This window comes from Diabrotica virgifera, chromosome 7 (assembly GCF_917563875.1).
Source record: "Diabrotica virgifera virgifera chromosome 7, PGI_DIABVI_V3a".
Classification (NCBI taxonomy): Eukaryota; Metazoa; Arthropoda; class Insecta; order Coleoptera; family Chrysomelidae; genus Diabrotica; species Diabrotica virgifera.
The window spans coordinates 91793164-91811416 of record NC_065449.1 but is presented as its reverse complement, the minus strand read 5'-3'; the positions used below and the strand labels follow the sequence as shown (position 1 = coordinate 91811416).

The 18253-nt window shown below is 32.4% G+C and overlaps 1 protein-coding gene and 2 non-coding genes across 3 annotated transcripts in view; 2 read left to right on the top strand and 1 right to left on the bottom strand.

The window, feature by feature from the left end:
* Positions 1 to 18253, top strand: part of LOC114335682 (protein yellow-like) — a 332848-nt gene that overhangs the window by 193814 nt on the left and 120781 nt on the right. The gene's annotated exons all lie outside the window — the stretch shown is intronic.
* Positions 3395 to 3466, top strand: Trnag-ucc (transfer RNA glycine (anticodon UCC)). Its single transcript has one exon. It is a non-coding gene; the product is annotated as a tRNA-Gly (tRNA).
* Positions 12913 to 12984, bottom strand: Trnag-ucc (transfer RNA glycine (anticodon UCC)). The gene has a single exon. It is a non-coding gene; the product is annotated as a tRNA-Gly (tRNA).

Sequence of the window (18253 nt, the reverse complement as noted above, 5' to 3'; positions counted from 1 at the left end):
AACTAAGGCCGATTTTACCACTTTACACTGACTTCTCACTTTTCAAAAACTGGACTGCTCTCTCCCGATATTCATCACACAGTCTATCTTTTCTCTCTGAAATTCCGACTCCACATTCTCTTCTCTTCCATCGATCTTTATCTACCAATCAAAAACAGTCTCTCTACCCAAAACATTCATACTTTCCTTTCCTAAGAAAACCAACTTAATTTGTATCCAACTTCCCATTTTTTTAAAATTCTAAGAGACATCAAATTACTATCGTTTTTCAAAAACTAAACAAAACATTCTAAACTCAATAAAATTTGTTTATCGTTTAAACCTTCTACGAATTATTTACAAAAATCCTATTGATGTTTACAAAACGAAATAACATGCACTTTCCAATATTTTCGAACCATTGTCTGTAAATCCTTTCAAAAAACCCATTAACGAAAACCACATTACCGATTTCACCTTCCTTGAAAAAGCACTGTTTATTAACTCAATTATACTCTATACAATTTTTGGTCATATACAGGGTGAAGAAAATCTACGATCTCGTGGTCCATGATATAAATTTATTTTCTGAATTTTTCCCAAAAAAACCATTCTACAACAATATGTAATAGATAATTTTCTCACATAGTTTGTATTAAAAAAATTGTTTTTTTATTGTTAATTGTTAATTAAGTTTTGTAGGGGATAGTATTGTTGGTTTCCATCTATCGTCACACATATTAAGTGTAATCTCTTTCGAGTGAAGGATCAAGATTGTCCCTTCCTGTTAATTTTTTAATAAGAGACACTTTGTCATTAATTTTCAATTTAAGTTTTAAAGACTGGAAGGACCAGTCTTTAGAATTTCTAGATTAGACCTTTTTTGGTCCTTTCAGTTTCATTAAGTAACTGAAACTGAAAACAGGATAATTTATGAAAGAGAGCAGATCAGGAACATTATTTATAGTAGGACCTAGGTAAGGAGACAATGGAGAAGAATAGTAAATGCATAGGTACTACGGAGGAACCAGACAATCAATGAGATAACAATTTTTTTTGGTGAGTGTAATGTAAATTGAATAAAAATAATTTAATATAAAATTTGTGAACAACATAAAAGATCAGACGCCCTAGGCCCTAGGCCTACAAGAATCGTTAGGCAATTAAAAAAAGAATGTGTGTGTACTTTGTACGCACGTAAGAAGTTATACTTCTATTATATGATTTAAACGAAATTAATATACTTTTTATTTATATTTTATTTAAATATTAAACTAATTTATACTTACTACTTCTCAAACATTTTTATTAAAACAGTGCCAAAAATTAAAATAATAAAAGAATAAAACACACACAAACACATTAAAAATGCCACAAATGATTTCTGAATATTAATTGTCTAACTACTAATTTAACTAAATACGTATTTTCTGAAAATAAAATTATATAATAAATATACTTACAATCATAAAATGTATAAAAAAAATAAAAAAATAAAAGTTTTTATTGGGATTCGAACCAGCTATCAGCGCGGTTGGTATATTGGGGTTCATTCGCCTTAAACGCTTCGCCACGGAGGCAATGTGTCATTATGTGCGAAGATCGACTAACTAAACGGATTAAGCTTTTGACATTTTTGAATTAAATTAAATTATTTTGATTTTGAATTGAAATGATTTAGAATTGAAAAAAAAACAAAACATAGAGTAAGAAAACAATATATTAGGTGAACATTGATAGAAATTTTGATGGTAATCAAATTATGTAAATAAAAGTATTACATACTATGTATTTTGGTAGGTTCAAATAGGTAGGTACCTATGATACATTTACAATTATTACGTACCTGTTGATTTTAAAAACTATTTAAATGTCACTACAATTATAAACTTTTTTGTTTCTGTCCTCACAACAATAAAACTAATATATTAGGTATACATTTGTTTACCTTCATATTGAACAATTATTTATTATTGACAGATCATTTCAACACCCAATCAGAGCCCGTATAACGATTAATACCATACTGTCGGTGTGCGCATGCGCGCAGATCAATATAAATTCACCTTCAATCTCAATCGCGCCTAAAGAAGTATAACTTCAAAAAAAGTCGAAGCCATTTTAAATAAAAATTAAAACAACACCTTACTTAACCATTGTAGTTGTAGTAGGTACGTAGTAAATTTTATATCATATTGACAAAAAGTCTTCTTTTTTTCTTATTTCTCAAGGAAGACGAATGGATGGACAGAAAAGATGGCGGTCGAAATGCGAGAAGCGGCAGAGGCTGTAGGAACCTCGCTTATAGATAGATAGACAAAAAGTCATAGCAAAGTTATCTTGTATTAGCTATAATCAGTGGGTAGACATTTGCGTCGGGAGGGGAAATTTTCCTTAGGGGGAACTGTCTATGAAACACCAATCAAAAGATATAACAAGATAAACCCAAACTACATAAAATACATAAATAATAACTTATATGCATTAAGTTCTCTTATAATTTTCCTAACTAGCGTGTTTATTGGGTTCAATTTGTCTGTCTGTAGTTCAACGGTGTAACCAGGATAATCCTAAGGGGGGTACAACTACTGGGGGGTCTCTAGAGGGTATATAATAGTAATGGTGTTAACCTTCCGATGACCAACCTTTTTTTGTTACACGGATGACCAAGGGGGGGGGGGGAAATGACTCCAGGTCAAAAATGTCAAAAATGTCAAAAATGACAATTAACAAAAAAATGAAGTTTTTTTTTTTATTTTTTTTTTATTTTTTTTTTATGGCATGGACTTTATGTCATTCAGCCAGTCACAACATGAGTATTAGTGTCAGGTGTAGTGTGTATGTTGAGTAAGTGTCTTGTTACTTTGCAAACTCGACATCATTAGCGTAAAACTACTTGGAATTACACATAATAGACGGTATTTTACTAAACATCAACTTCAGAATATATTTTTTATTCGTAAAATATAGGGAATTTTTTTTATTTCAAAATATGAGGATATCTAGAATGATACTAAAGTCAAATAAAAAAATAATGAGTTAAAAATTGAAAATACTTTTGAATTTATTAAAGAAAAACATACGCTGGGGTCACAATTTCCCCCGCTTGGTCATCCGAAGGTTAAGCGTATAGAGCTCGAAGTACATGCCAATGGGGGGTTACAACCCCCAAAACCCCCCCTGTTTACGCCACTGCTGTGGTTTAAGTTTCATGGCAACTAGTATCTTTTTGTATTTTAACAATTTTTTTCTTTAATTTTGGACCTTGCTAGGGAGGGAAATTTCCCTTTTTCCCTCCTCGTAGATCCGCCACTGGCTATAAGTAGTTTACAGATTATCACTTTATGTACCTATTTTTCATAAACCTATGTACATAGATAGAGAGTCTCGATATTTATTTCTTGAAACACAAAGTGCGATGGTGGTGTAATGGTCAGCATAGTTGCCTTCCAAGCAGTTGATCCGGGTTCGATTCCCGGCCATCGCATGTTTTTTTTATTTTTACATTGTTAATATTTATATAAATTCAGTAGGCACCATAATTATTTTTATAATTTATACATCATTATTTTTCTTACATTGGCATTGCCCTCTTTAATATTGCTTACATTTTGTTTAATCCATGCCTAGATTTTCCCCTATAATAACAAGAATTTTCACACGATCACCTCTATCATTCATTTTATTTTTATTGTTGTTTGCAATTCATTAACTCTGTTTAATTGGCACATACATTACTGCTTATAACGCATTTCTAAAAATTAGGGTATTTACGTGTTGTTACTTTGTTACAAACTCTTGTAATTCTTTCCAAGTTGTATTGCATTCTTGTAATAGGCCTGGATCCCGCGTACAAAAAAAGTTTATTAGTAGCAAACTGAAAATTTGTTAATAGCTTAACGGTGTCTAGTCGGACAAACTTTGATGTATGCGAACACTGGAACAGGGGATGTTTTAATTGTGGAACGTGTCATCCTGACAAGTTTATGATTGTGAAAACTAGCAGAGCAGGTTGTTTTTAAGTTTATTCAATATTCAATAGCAAACAAAAATATACGATATATTATTTCCTTTACTGAAAATGTTGCTTTTTTTTTAGTTGTGACCTCATTCTTGCCGGAGTGCGATAAGATCCCTTAGATCTTCATTATTTGTTAATTCAAAAGTACAGTAAAACCTCGATATAACGGACTAATTGGGGGACCCTTGGGAGGGTCAGTTAAAGCCGAAAGTCCGTTATATAAAAATAGGTTTAAAATAAATAAAAAAACTTCTTTTTTGAAAATATGTACACTGTATTTAAATATAAATAAAAAACATAAACAAAATTCTATTTAATTATCTTCAGAAATTCGTCGTGAAGTGACGTTGTTTGATATCGACACGCTTGCTTTCGGTAATTCTGCTTTGAAAAAGCAATCAAGTTTTGTTTGCACTTTTGAAGTTTGCTGTTTTTTTATAATCAACTATTCCGAAATTGCGTATAATACAGTTGAACTTCGTTGTCTGAATAATCAATAAATGTTATTAGATCGTTAAGATGCGATCTTACCTCTGAGAACTTCATTTTTTGCAGTGTTGTTTTGCCTTCTTCTTTGCTATATTCACTTCCATCCTCATGTTTTAGGTTCATAACTTCATCTGCTATTTCACTTCCAGTCGTGATATTATATCCAGGGACACCTTCATCTACTTCTAGCCATTGTAAAATAAAACATCTCAGCTACCTACTTCTTCTCCGGCATTATAAGATATGTAATTTAATCTTCTAATCTTATGTCTGCATCTTGGCCAACAGACAATTTTTTTTACTAGATATTCGTTCGGTTTCCAAAATTATTCCCTGATCCATGGGTTGAATATGCGATGTTGTATTTTTGGCAAAAACATACAACTAAAGTTTCTAGGTAGATGTAGCATTTGGGGTCCAAGGGGACCCCGTTGGTATTCAATGTACCTTGGTATGTGACTGGTTAAGCATGTATCATATCAACAGGACGTTTTTAATTTTTTTACATTTGACCGGATTTTTCGTCCGTTATATCCGAAGCCCGTTATATAGAGGTCCGTTATATCGAGGTTTTACTGTATTACAAAATTTGGCACACACCATGTTTCAAAATTCTCACATTCCTTCCAGCACTCGAAAATCTTGATCTGCCAACCAGCCGCATTTTTCTTATTTAAGAGTCTATTGTATTTTTCAAGTAAGGTAAACGAGTATAATTTCGGCGGTTTTCTCAAATTATTAAATTTATTAACGTTCACAATAAAAGAAATTAAAATATAGGCATTTCTACTCATTCCCTATACATCTGGCAACAATATTAAATAATTTCGGTTGGAATAAATACCTACGTGCCGGCCTAAAAAATCATAGTTTACTCGTGTGTTAGACATTGTGGAAGACGAATCTGCGAAAAAGGTAAGAGATCTGTACGGATTTTTAAAATTATTTTTTCTTGCATTTTACTTGTATTTGAAAATATAATTTTGTCTTCGGAGTAGTCTGTAAGGTTTGAATTTTATGTTTTGAGTCGTATTTTTACGTTTTGGCTTTGTTTTTACAATTAATAGATCACCCCGAAATTACCAACAACCTAAAATAAAGTGTTGGTAATTTCAGCGGTATTGCCGAAATTTACCGCTACACCAGTTTATATTAGGATTTATTTATTTAGTTTAATTGTCAGCGAAAAATATAAAAAACAATAATTAAGCTTAATAAAAAAATATCTCTTTTTTTTTGAGGTAATTTCGTCATACTTTTTGTAAGGTTTATTCTAAGTAATACTATTCCTAATTTTTGACGTATTTAATTTTAAAAAAAATTAAAGTTGCAAGCATTTTTTTTCTATATATTTTTGTTTATATTAAAATTGTGTTTTAAATATTGTTTTTCCTCCAGGTTAGCCTCAAAGGTTTAGACTTGGTGTTTTAAGTCGTATTTTAGTTTTTTGTTTTATACTTACAAAAAAAAGTGAATGCCGAAATTACCAACAGCCTAAAAGAAAGTGTTGGTAATTTCAGCAGTACTGCCGAAATTTCCTGCTAGACCAATTTGTATTAACATAAAGTTTGTTTAATTCTATTGCTAACAAAAAATACGAACAACTATTAAATTTAATAAAAAAATATCACATTTTTTTCTTGAGGTAATTTCGTCATACTTTTTATAAGTTTTATTTTAAGTAATACTATTTCTATTCTTTAACGTGTTATGCATTTCACTAAAAAAAATTAAAGTTGCATGCATTTTTTCTATACATTTTTGTTATAATAAAATTGTGTTTTGAATATTGTTTTACCTTCGAGTTAACCTCAAGGGTTTAAGCTTTTTGTTTTAGGTGATATTTTGACTTTCTGTTTTATACTTACAAAAAAAAAAGTGAATGCCGAAATTACCAACAGCCTAAAACAAAATATTGATAATTTCAGCGGTACTGCCGAAATTTCCCGCTAGAACAATTTGTATTATTATTTATTCTTTAAATTCAATTGCCAACAAAAAATATGAAAAACTATCAAGTTTAATAAAAAAGTAACTAATTTTTTTCTTGAGGTAAATTCGTCATTCTTTTTGTTAGTTTTATTCTAAGTATTACTGTTTCTATTTTTTAACGTGTTATACATTACATTAAAAAAATGAACGTTGCATGCATTATGTCATAGATTTTTTTATATTCTAAAATTGTGTTGCAAATATTATTTTAACCCCGGGTTAGTTTCAAAGGTTTAAACTTTATGTTTTAAGTCGTATTTTAATTTTTTGTTTTATACTTACAAAAAAAAGTAAACGCCGAAATTACCAATAGCCCAGAACTAAGTTTTGTAGTTTCGGTGCTACTGCCGTAATTGCCTTACAGACCAATTTCATTAAGTCATAAAGTTTTTAAATTTAAGTAGTTTTTAACAAAATTGATAAAAACGTATATAGTAAGTATTTTATTAAAAATTGTCCAACATTTTTATGCGGTAATTTCGTTATATCTTCTTTCAGTTTAGTTTTAGTTAACTAATATTAACTAAACAATAAATTGGGTCTTCAGTAGTTAAGTAAGTACTTAGCTATTTTTTTTAGCATAATGAAGCCCAAAAAAACAAAGCCTTATACTCAAGAAGATATTAAACAAGCTGTCGATGCCATTGAAGCAGGAATGTCCATAACAGCTGCTGCTAAACAATTTAACATACCCAGACAAATTCTTTCTGATAAACGAAATAACAAACATACTGGATCAGTTGGGACTCAGACAATTTTGTCTAAAGATGAAGAGCAATTTTTAGAAGAATGGATACTTAACTCAGCAAGGCAAGGATTTCCCGTTACAAAAGAGCAGCTTTTAAATAGCGTAAAAGGAATACTGGATGATCTGCAGCGCCCAAATCCTTTTCACAACAACCGGCCTGGTAGGGATTGGTATGACAGATTTATGAGAAGGCACCCCAATATAAGTCTAAGGATGTCCCAAAATTTGACTAAACAACGTTCTAAAGTATCGGAAGAACAGATACGTAACTGGTTTGCAGAGAAATAAGTAGCTACCTTGAAAAAGACGGCTTCTTAGATATCCTCCTAGATCCAAGTAGGGTGTATAATTGTGACGAGACGGCTTTTTTTCTGTCTCCAAAAGGAGACAAAGTTTTGGCCAAAAAAGGAGATAAAACCGTCTATGCGTTTATTACTACAAGCGAAAAAGAGTGCCTTACTTCATTAATAATGATTAATGCTCTAGGCCAGTTGCCTCCTCCTATGGTAGTTTACGTAATGCAACGAGTTTCAAAAGTGATCAGTTCCAGCTTTCCCAAAGGTTGGGCAATGGGACGCTCCGAAAATGGATGGATGACCCAAGAAACTTTTTTTGAATACATTGCGAATGTATTTATTAAGTGGTTACATGATAACAAAATTCAAAGGCCAATTATTTTATTTGTTGACGGTCACACTTCTCATCTAACCCTTCAGCTCAGCCGATTCTGCTCCAAAAATGGAATAGTTCTGATCAGCCTATATCCAAACTCTACCCACATATTGCAACCATTGGATGTGGCTTTATTCCATTCTCTTAAATCAACCTACAAAAAACTTATTCAAAACTGGCGCGTAGATAATCCAAATAAAACCTTTGCCAAAGATAATTTTGCTATAATTCTAAATGAACCGTTATTAAAAAATTGTCACTTTTCAAAAACAATACAAAATGGATTTCGAACTTGTGGGCTCGCGCTCTTTAACCCAGATAACATAAAATTCCAAAAGTTTTTTAAAAACGGTGTTACTCAGGATCTGCAACAAAGTTTAGATGTCGAAAAAAAAACTAAAAGAAATCAAAGAAAAAGAGGAAAGAAAACAAAGCAGGATTGATAAACAACAAGAAAAGGAAAACCAGCAGTTAAAAAAGAAACCAAATACAAAAAAAAAATAAATCTTCCAAAGATGAACCAGCAAAAACTGCTTTAAAATCAGATGTTGGAGAGTATTTGGTGGTAAATTATGAGGACAACCTATTTCCAGGAATAATTATCTCTGTGAATAAGGAAAATAAAAGTTTTAATGTCAGGTGTATGGAAAAGTCGGGGTCTTTTTGGAAGTGGCCAAAAAAGGAGGACATATTAACCTATCCAAAAGAACATGTTGTCTGTTCGATTAAAGAACCAAAATCGATAAATGAAACCAAAAAAATATATGAAGTACCGGATATGCCAAAAGAGTTTATCAAATTATTTAATAAATAAGGGTTGCTATAATACCAAAAAATAGTTTTAAATACCGTTAAATACCTATTAAGTTCAACACTGTTTTGCAATAATAAATGTTTTGTGATTATTAGTTGGTATATTATTACTAAGGAATATTTTTAAACATTTAGATGTAAGTACTTATTTGTCCGTTCTGTTTTGTTATGAACGTTTTTTTGACAACATGAAGTAAGTAATGTTTAATGTGTTGTCATATTTTCACATCTATACATTTTTTAGGTGTTTATTTCAGTTTTAGTTCCTATAAATGTTTGTTTAAAATGTTAATAAATGTTGGTTTATTAAATGTTTGTTTAAAATTTTCTTATTTAAATTTTAAATAAAAAAAGGCAAATATTTTTCTAACAATAGTTAGTCTTCAGTCACCACCGAAATTACCAGCATAACCATCACGAAAATAGCACCTCCCGATGCCGAAATTACTGACGTAGGTAGTCAACACCCCGAAGTATGAGCGGGAACACAAAATGTATTAATACTCATACGCTTATGAAACGCACCTGGCGGATCATAAGGGCCTTCACATTTTACTCTCTTTCAACTTGTCTTGAGTGAAATGTCTTTCAATCTTTCCTATCAGCCTTTCTTGGCTAACTCTTGTTTCTTCCGACCCCGAATGGCGATTAGGTTTCCGAAGGCAGACGGGTCACTATATTTCCTGCTACTACACCCTCTACTAACCGAAGGATTACCGGTATAAGTAATCTCCCATTTGTTGGTCAACAGCTACGGGTGGAAGAACCGACATTTGGTAGGGCACTTCATTGCCCTGGAGCTGGGAAATTGACTCCGAAGACGGATGAGCTAAATTAGCCAACGGCATTGAGATGTGGAAAGCCACGGGATGACTACCACATTAAAGATCCATAAGGATATCCCCAGGACACCACAATGGCTGAAAACCCAAAACAAACGGCCCTCAGTCCCGGGAAACCCTTAAATGGGGAGAGGGTGCTAAGAATCCCCCGGTCAGCCAATAATGTCCCAAAAGTGAAAAAGATCGGTACGTGGAACATTCGAAGCATGTATCAAGCAGGCAAGGCAGCAAATATTATTCAAGAAATGACTCGCCTAAACATAGATATTTTAGGATGCAGTGAAGTTCGATGGCCAAATTCTGGCATACAAATTATAGGTGAACACCATATCTACTATTCGGGAGATGACACAACAAGAAACAGAAATGGCGTAGCGATGATAGTAAAAAGGGAAATAGCCAAAGCAGTAATAGGATTTACGCCCATATCAGATAGAGTTATGCTATTGAAGATTAATTCAAGTCCCTCTAATATAAATATCATTCAGGTCTACGCACCGACATCCGAATCAACCGAAGAAGAAATAGAAAATTTCTACCAGACTCTAGAAAACTCTCTAAAGCTGACAAAAAAACATGAGATAACTATCATCATGGGCGATTTCAACGCCAAAATAGGACAAGGTACAGTCGAGAATGTTGTGGGGTCATATGGTCTTGGCACAAGAAACGAAAGAGGAGAAAGACTGATTCTGCCAAGAGACGGATATGGTTGTAATGAACACATTCTTTAAATTACATCCAAGAAGGCTTTATACATGGAAAGCACCCGGTGATACCCCAGGGAAAATCATAAGAAACCAAATTGATTTTATTAACATAAGCAAAAGGTTTAGAAATTCTGTCACCTCAACAAAAACATATCCAGGCGCCGATGTCTTCTCAGATCATAGTCTGTTAGTTGCAAATATCAACATACGACTCAAAATAATTCAAAAGAAAGTAAGACCCAAGATAGATATAAAACTACTGAAAGAAAATAGCATCCAGGAAAAAGTAAAAACAGAGATTAATAAGAATTTTGCGAAAATAGTTGAAGACGCTCCTAGTGGCGTAGAAGAACAATGGAACGAAATGAAGACATCTATCAACACACTTTCGCATGAATATCTTAAATCAAAAAGAGAAAAGAAGCAAGAATGGATGACAGATAAAATATTGCAGATGATGGAGGAGCGAAGGAAATTAAAAGGTAGAAATGACAATGAATACAAAAAGTTGCATAAGAGTATACTAAGAGAAATAAAAGGGGCAAAAGAAGCATGGCTTATGGAGAAATGTACAGAAATTGAAACACTACAACGCAAACATGACGATTTCCATATGCACAAAAAGATTAAAGAAGTACAGAACATCAGAAAACAACGCAATATAGGCATAGTCGTAGACGTCGAAGGTCAAATTTTGACTACAATTGAAGATAAATTAAGAAGATGGAAAGAATATATGCAAGAATTATTCGAAGATGCTGCACGAAGTCCGTATGAAATAGACAATCCCTATGGCCCAGAAATAACAAACGAAGAAATAACTATGGCCATTAAGCGGATTAAAGATGGGAAATCACCAGGACCTGATGAGGTGCATGGTGAAATTTTAAAGCTATTAGAGGCACAACAAATTACAGCTCTTACGAAGTTATTCAACAACATATACGAGACTGGTTACTTACCAAAAGACTGGCTACTATCAATATTCATTCCACTTCCCAAAAAAGCCAACGCTAGAAAATGTGAAGAACATAGATTAATTAGTTTGATGAGCCATGTACTTAAAGTACTCCTTACTATCATTCACTCGCGCATATACACCAAATTAGAAGAACAGCTGAGTGAAGTTCAATTTGGATTCAGATCAGGACTCGGAACGAGGGAAGCACTTTTCAGCTTGCAAGTTCTAATACAGAGAGCCAGGGATGTCAATTGCGATGTGTATGCATGTTTCATAGATTTCGAGAAGGCATTTGATAAAGTCCCACATGGAAAACTAATCGATATCCTAAAAACATCAGGACTCGATGGTAAGGATATAAGACTCGTTTCAAACTTATATCTCCAACAAAAAGCAACAGTTCGATTCGAAAATGAACTGTCCGAAATCTTCACGGTTGAAAAAGGAGTCAGACAGGGTTGCATACTGTCACCAACATTATTTAACATATACTCTGAAAACATCTTTAGAGAGGCCTTGGACGAATCAGAAGATGGTATTGCAGTAAATGGACAACTTATAAATAATATTAGATATGCAGACGATACAGTATTGCTGGCGGATAGTGCGCAGGGGCTCCAAAGGATCATGGATAATGTTGTAGAAGCATGTAACAAATACGGCCTAAAACTAAACTGTAAGAAGACAAAAATAATGATCATTAGTAAAAACACCAACATAAACGCCCAAATTACAGTAAACAATACACCTCTAGAGAGAGTACAGAAAATATGCTACCTGGGCTGCAACATTAAGGATACTTGGGATCATAGCTACGAAATAAAAACTCGTATTGAAAAAGCCAGAAGCTCTTTTAACAGTCTTAAGAAAATTCTCTGCAACTTGTCTTTAAGTATCAATATACGCATAAGAATTCTTAGATGTTACGTCTTTAGTGTCCTCCTATACGGAGTTGAAAGCTGGAGCCTGACAGAAGATGCCATAAAACGGTTAGAGGCGTTTGAAATGTGGTGCTACCGACGTATGTTGAGGGTCTCATATATACACCACACAACTAATATAACTATTCTCCAGAGGCTAGGAAAAGACAAAGAAATAATTAACACCGTAAAGAACAGAAAATTGGCTTACTTCGGCCACATTATGCGTAATGAAAAATACCGACTGCTGCAGTTGATTCTACAAGGCAAGATTGAGGGCAGGAGAGGCCCTGGACGTAGACGTATATCCTGGCTGGCCAATCTTAGGAAGTGGACTGGTCTAACGTCAACTGATCTATTTCGAGCTGCCGTAAATAGAATAAGATGGGTCAATGTGGTCGCCAACATCTCTAGAAGATAGGCACTTTTAGAAGAAGGTAGTTTCTGCACTCTTTTTTTATTTAACTAAATCAGAAAAATAAATAAAATAACTAGCCTTCCCCTTTTGATAAAGACATTATTTCTGAGCCGAAATCACATACTGCAATTTTTATAATGTGTATAACTGAGAAGTGCTTGTGCTAAAAAATTATACCTTAACAAATAAGGCGCCGAACTTACCCTCACTTACCCTGCTATTGCAATAATTCTGTTGTACTTTCATTAAAAATGAATACAACTTTCTATATTATAACTAAAATTGTTTTTTAATTTGGACGTTTTCATGGTAATTTGAAATAAAATAAAAGAAAAATAAAAAATAGATGCGATGGCCGGGAATCGAACCCGGATCAACTGCTTGGAAGGCAACTATGCTGACCATTACACCACCATCGCACATGGAAAACAATTTTTAATTTATGTAATTAACTTAAGCAAATAAAATTTAATTTTAAATTTTAAAAAGAATAATTACTGTTATACTATTATATATTCAGGGCTGCTTTATCCATTAGGCAATATAGGCAGTTGCCTAGGGCGGCACATTATTTGAGGGCGGCAAAAAGATTGTACAAAAAATATTTGTACATAAAAGTTATGGATCTGGCTTCTGTCGTTAAAGAATATGAAGCTCTTTCAAATTACTTTACCACAAGGAAGCCAAAGAATTGTGCCCAAATAAAACACATAAAGAAATAAGAAAGAGAAAAAGAAAAATTCAATTTGACGAGGGGGCCGATGATGAACTAAACTTTTCAACTAGTGATGAGATGAAAATCCACACATTCTATATTATAATCGACACTCTGATAAGAGACCTGAATAGACGTTTGGAATCTTATCGACTTATTTATCAACGTTTTCGTGTTATTAACAGATTTGCCAAAATTAAGCAATGAAGAAATTAAAGAAGCTGAAAATCTGATACAAAATAAAGACGACCAAGATACATCATTCATAAATGAATGCATTCACGTAAAGGGTCATTTGGATACCACAATAAAATCACCAATTGACATATCTTAATATTTAAAGAAAAGTTAGTGCAGTCACTGAAGCTGGATATGAGCTATTACCTCCGATTTCGTTGAACCTCCATCGATGTGCATGAAAATTGGTGAGTGGTTAGAGGATATCTCAAGGAACAAAGGTGACATAGTGTCAACTTGCGCGGGGGTGGATGACCCCTTCTCAGGGGTGAAAATTATTTTATTAAAAATATCACCAGAATTAGATAGAGGGATAAATTCTAAGCAAAATTTGTTACATAAAGTTATTAAAATAAATCAAAACTTTTTGAGTTGTTTAAGATCAAAGATTTGAATTTTTCGTGAGAAAAATGCATGTTTTTAACCGCTTTTTCATAAATAGCTCAAAAACTATAAAATTTTACAAAAAAGTTATTATTACTAACATTAAAGATAATAAAAAACTAAATAAACTTCTTACTGGAAAAATCTTTTAATGTTAACTAAAAGTGAGTTACCTATAGGTAATTGAATGTATATTTTTTCGACGAGTACTAAAATCTAAGTATTCAAGCTTAAATAACGAGAAAATTATGCAATATATAACATAATATTATAAAACATTTATCAAAGTACTTAGAAATATCTATCAAATGAACCCCTGAACAAGTTGATAGCACTAAAATTTATGCACCAAATATTTTTCAAAATTCCAAAAAAGTGATTGTTTTTTTTAAATAACTCAGTTAATTTTTACGATATCAGGTTCGTCTAGCAACTATTTGAAAGTTAATTTTATTGGCTATTAAACCACGTTAAATTTAATCTTTTAAACCCCTTACTTCTTTTAAAAATAAAAGGTTAAATGGCCCCGGTTACATGGTTCTCGCAGCAAAATTTAAGCTTTAAACGTTTCTATCTCGGTTATTTTTTACCCTACAGAGATATTAAAAAGGTAAAATATTTGATACAGAAAGAACTAAAATTATACACATCACTTTTTACATATATTGAGCATTTGTGGAGTTATTATCAAAAGAAAATGAAAATTACGATAATTTTAAAAATTCTGAGTTTTTTAAATTATATCTTTTTTTTTTCAAAAATATGCATTCTAAACAGGTCAAAATTGTTGAAGTCATTACTTATGCTAGTATAAATAAATTCTTCTAAGGATATAAGAAATAAGTTTTAATTTTTGTGGAAATGGCGTATGTTTTATTTTTCACTTTTTCCTAAAAAATTCTAAAGGGTTCTCTTATTTTCATCATAACTTGCTTAATTGTGATGCTATTAACTTCTACTGGAACTCATTTGATAGGTACTTCGAAGTACTTTGACAAGTGTTTAGCAGGTATATTTTATAAAATGCATCGTTTTCCCGTTATTTAAGCTTGGATACTTAGATTTGAGTACTCGTCGAAAAAAATATACATTCAATTACCCATAACTCACTTTGAATTAACATTAGTTTAGTTCTTTAAGTGAGGAGTGTTCAGCTTTTTATTATCTTCAATTTTGGTAATAATAACTTTTTTGTAAAAGCTTATAGTTTTTGAGTTATACGCGGAAAACAGCTTTAAAACATGCATTTGTTTACGAAAAAATAAAATCTTTGTATAAATCTCAATAAAATATCTCAAAAAGTATTGATTTATATTAATTACATACTTTATACATACATATAACAAATTTTGCTTAGAATTTGTCTCTATCGATTTATGGTATTATTTAAAAAATAATAATTTTCACCCACGAGAAAGGATAGCATCCACCACTACGGTAAAATCGCAAGTTGGCATCATGTCACCTTTATTCCTTGGGGTATCCTGTAACTACTCACCAATTTTCATCAAAATCGATGGAGGTTCAACGGAATCGGAGGTGAAAACTAAGTGGATTGAAAGATATTTTCCCTAATTTTGACATTGCTTTGCACATTTATTTGTGCATCCCAGTTGCCAACCTGTCCGCTGAAAGGTCATTTTCGAAAATTTCAAGAATTAAAAAGAATTTCCCATCAAGTATGACACAAGAACGTGTTGACAATTTGTCGATTTTGTCAAGAAAAAAAAATTTTTTTGAAAAGTCTTTTTTTGAAAAGATGTCTCTGATGTGATCGAACTGGAATGACAATTTTTTCTGTTATAGATATATAAACATCGTAGTTTAAATCCATTTATAATGTATTCTTATTTAGATAAAAATTTCTGCCATTTTTTTTTCGCAAAAATGGTACATGTTTGAAGGGCGGCTACTAGAGAATTGCCTAGGGCGTCAATTGACATAAACGCGGCCCTGTATATATTATTTTACACTTATATTGTATTACAGTCATTACATTATTACGGTATTTAAATTAAAATTATTATTATAAGTCTGTTTTATTTTTTTGGTAGTTTAAAATTATTAGAGGTAATGTCCATGAAACAGATAGGTATAGTCGAAACGGAAAACGGTCAGAATGCGCAACAAAGTGGCGGTATCAATTTTTTGTATTAATATTTAAAGAAATTCGAAAGGCCGCTTTAGATAAGATATTTAAATATCGCATTAATCATTCTAAAATAGCCGTTTTAGAACTTACAGTAGACACTTTGATATTTGTACAGTTAAAATAATTAGACGATAAATATTATGCAAGAGGTAATTAAACGTTTTTTCTACTTTAAAGGACAAAAAAGCAAGTTCATTGGCGGAACCGAATTCAAAATTATTTTCACATCTCATTAAAACATCTCAGTTTTGTTGTTAAAAAAATATTAATTTGTCTGGATTAAATTACGGTTCTGTTGATATCTTAGAAGACTGGGTATTCACACAATGGTATCAAACTGAATTTTGCTATATTCTCCGAGAGTACATAGGTACAAAGAATATTATTCGATAACAACAAAAAAAATTACGTCCGAAGAAAATATAAATTTCCCCAAAAATATTTTATTTTTAATATCTGCTCGACCAACAAACTTATTCCAGCGATAATGCTAATTAGCAATGCCCTTATTGTAGAGGCCTATGCATAGGAATCCAAGTTAAATGAAAATGTTTTATTACCAAGCAAACCAAGCCATTTTGTTCAGGATTGGAAACGATATAATGTAGCAGCGTTTCCCAAACGGTGAGTCGCGACCCAGTACCGGGCCACGAAAGCAAAATGCCGGGTCGCCTCCCCTCGCCGCTTCAGATCTTCAAGTGAACATGAACATCTTTTACACTGCGAAGTGCGTTGGCTATCAAAAGGGAATGTTTTAAAAAGACTTATTGAATTAAAAGAAGAAATTTCACTATTCCTAGAACACCATCCACCAACGGCTAGGGATGCAATATTTCAAATTAAAGACAGTTTTCATGATGTCAATTGGTTAATCAAAGTAGCCTATCTTTGTGGTATTTTTGACTTCTTTGATAATCTAAATATAACATTACAAGATAGCAATTAACTGTATTTAAAGTACAAGAGAAGCAGGAAATTACAAAGCTGACAGAATTCTTTGCCGGATGAGATTTCAGCGGCTTTCAACAAACACCTGCTAGGACTGGAGGCAAATCTGGAAAAATATTTTCCCCCCATTCACACCAACAAAGCATTACCCGTGTTGAGCTGGCCCCCCCACTTGCAAAAATCAAAAAACCAATAGCCCTGATTTATGAGCTATTTATGAGCTTTCATATTCCGCAAACTAAAAATTTTGAGCTCGTTCCACTGAGCAGGAATTTAATACTTTAGTGGGGGGGCTGAGTCAGCCCCCCCCACTACTTAAAAATAGGAATATTGAATCGGTTTTTGCGGCAGAATTACGAGCTATTTATGAGCTCTTGAAATTATATAGTTTCGATTTTTGAGCTCATCCCCTTCACCCCCAAACAACCCTTTGATTGATTTAACTTAAGATAAAAATGCTGAGAAAACTTAAAATATATCGTATTGCGGATTTAATTCCTATAGCTTATATACTCTAAGAATAAACTATTAAATCACGTGCATTTCGATTATTGAGCTACAACCCCTTCGCAAGAAAACCACCCTATCTTCCCGGCTTAAGAGAAAGTTGTACTTAAAATGCATTAAATTAATTATTTGGCGACTACATATCATTTAATAATTTATAAGCTTCCACATTACGAGCATTTAGATCAGTAAATTGCAATTTATTTTGTATAGTGCAGTCACTGAAGGTAAAAATAAACGATTACCTTCAATTTCGGTGAACCTTCATCGATTTTCACGAAAATTGATCAGTGGTTAGAGGATACCTTAAGAAACAAAGGTGACATGGTGCCACCTTGCGCCTTTACCCTGAGGGTGGATACCGCCCCTTCTCGGGGGTGAAAATTATTTTATAAAAAATAACTGCACAAATCAATAAAAGAACAAATTAAAAGCAAAATTTATTATATAATGTTATTAAAATAAGTCAATACTTTTTAAGTTATTAAAGATCAAAGATTTAATTATTCGTGAAAAAAAAATGCATGTTTTGAAGCGGTTTTTCGTAAATCACTGAAAACTGTAAGTTTTTACAAAAAAGTTAATAGTAGTTTAATTCGTATAGCTTATATTCTAAGAATAAACTCTTAAATCGCGCGCCTTTCGATTATAGAGCTACAACGTTCGCAAGAAAACCATCCCATATTCCCGGCTTAAGAGAGAGTTGTACTTAAAATAATTTAAAGTAATTATTTGGCGACTACAT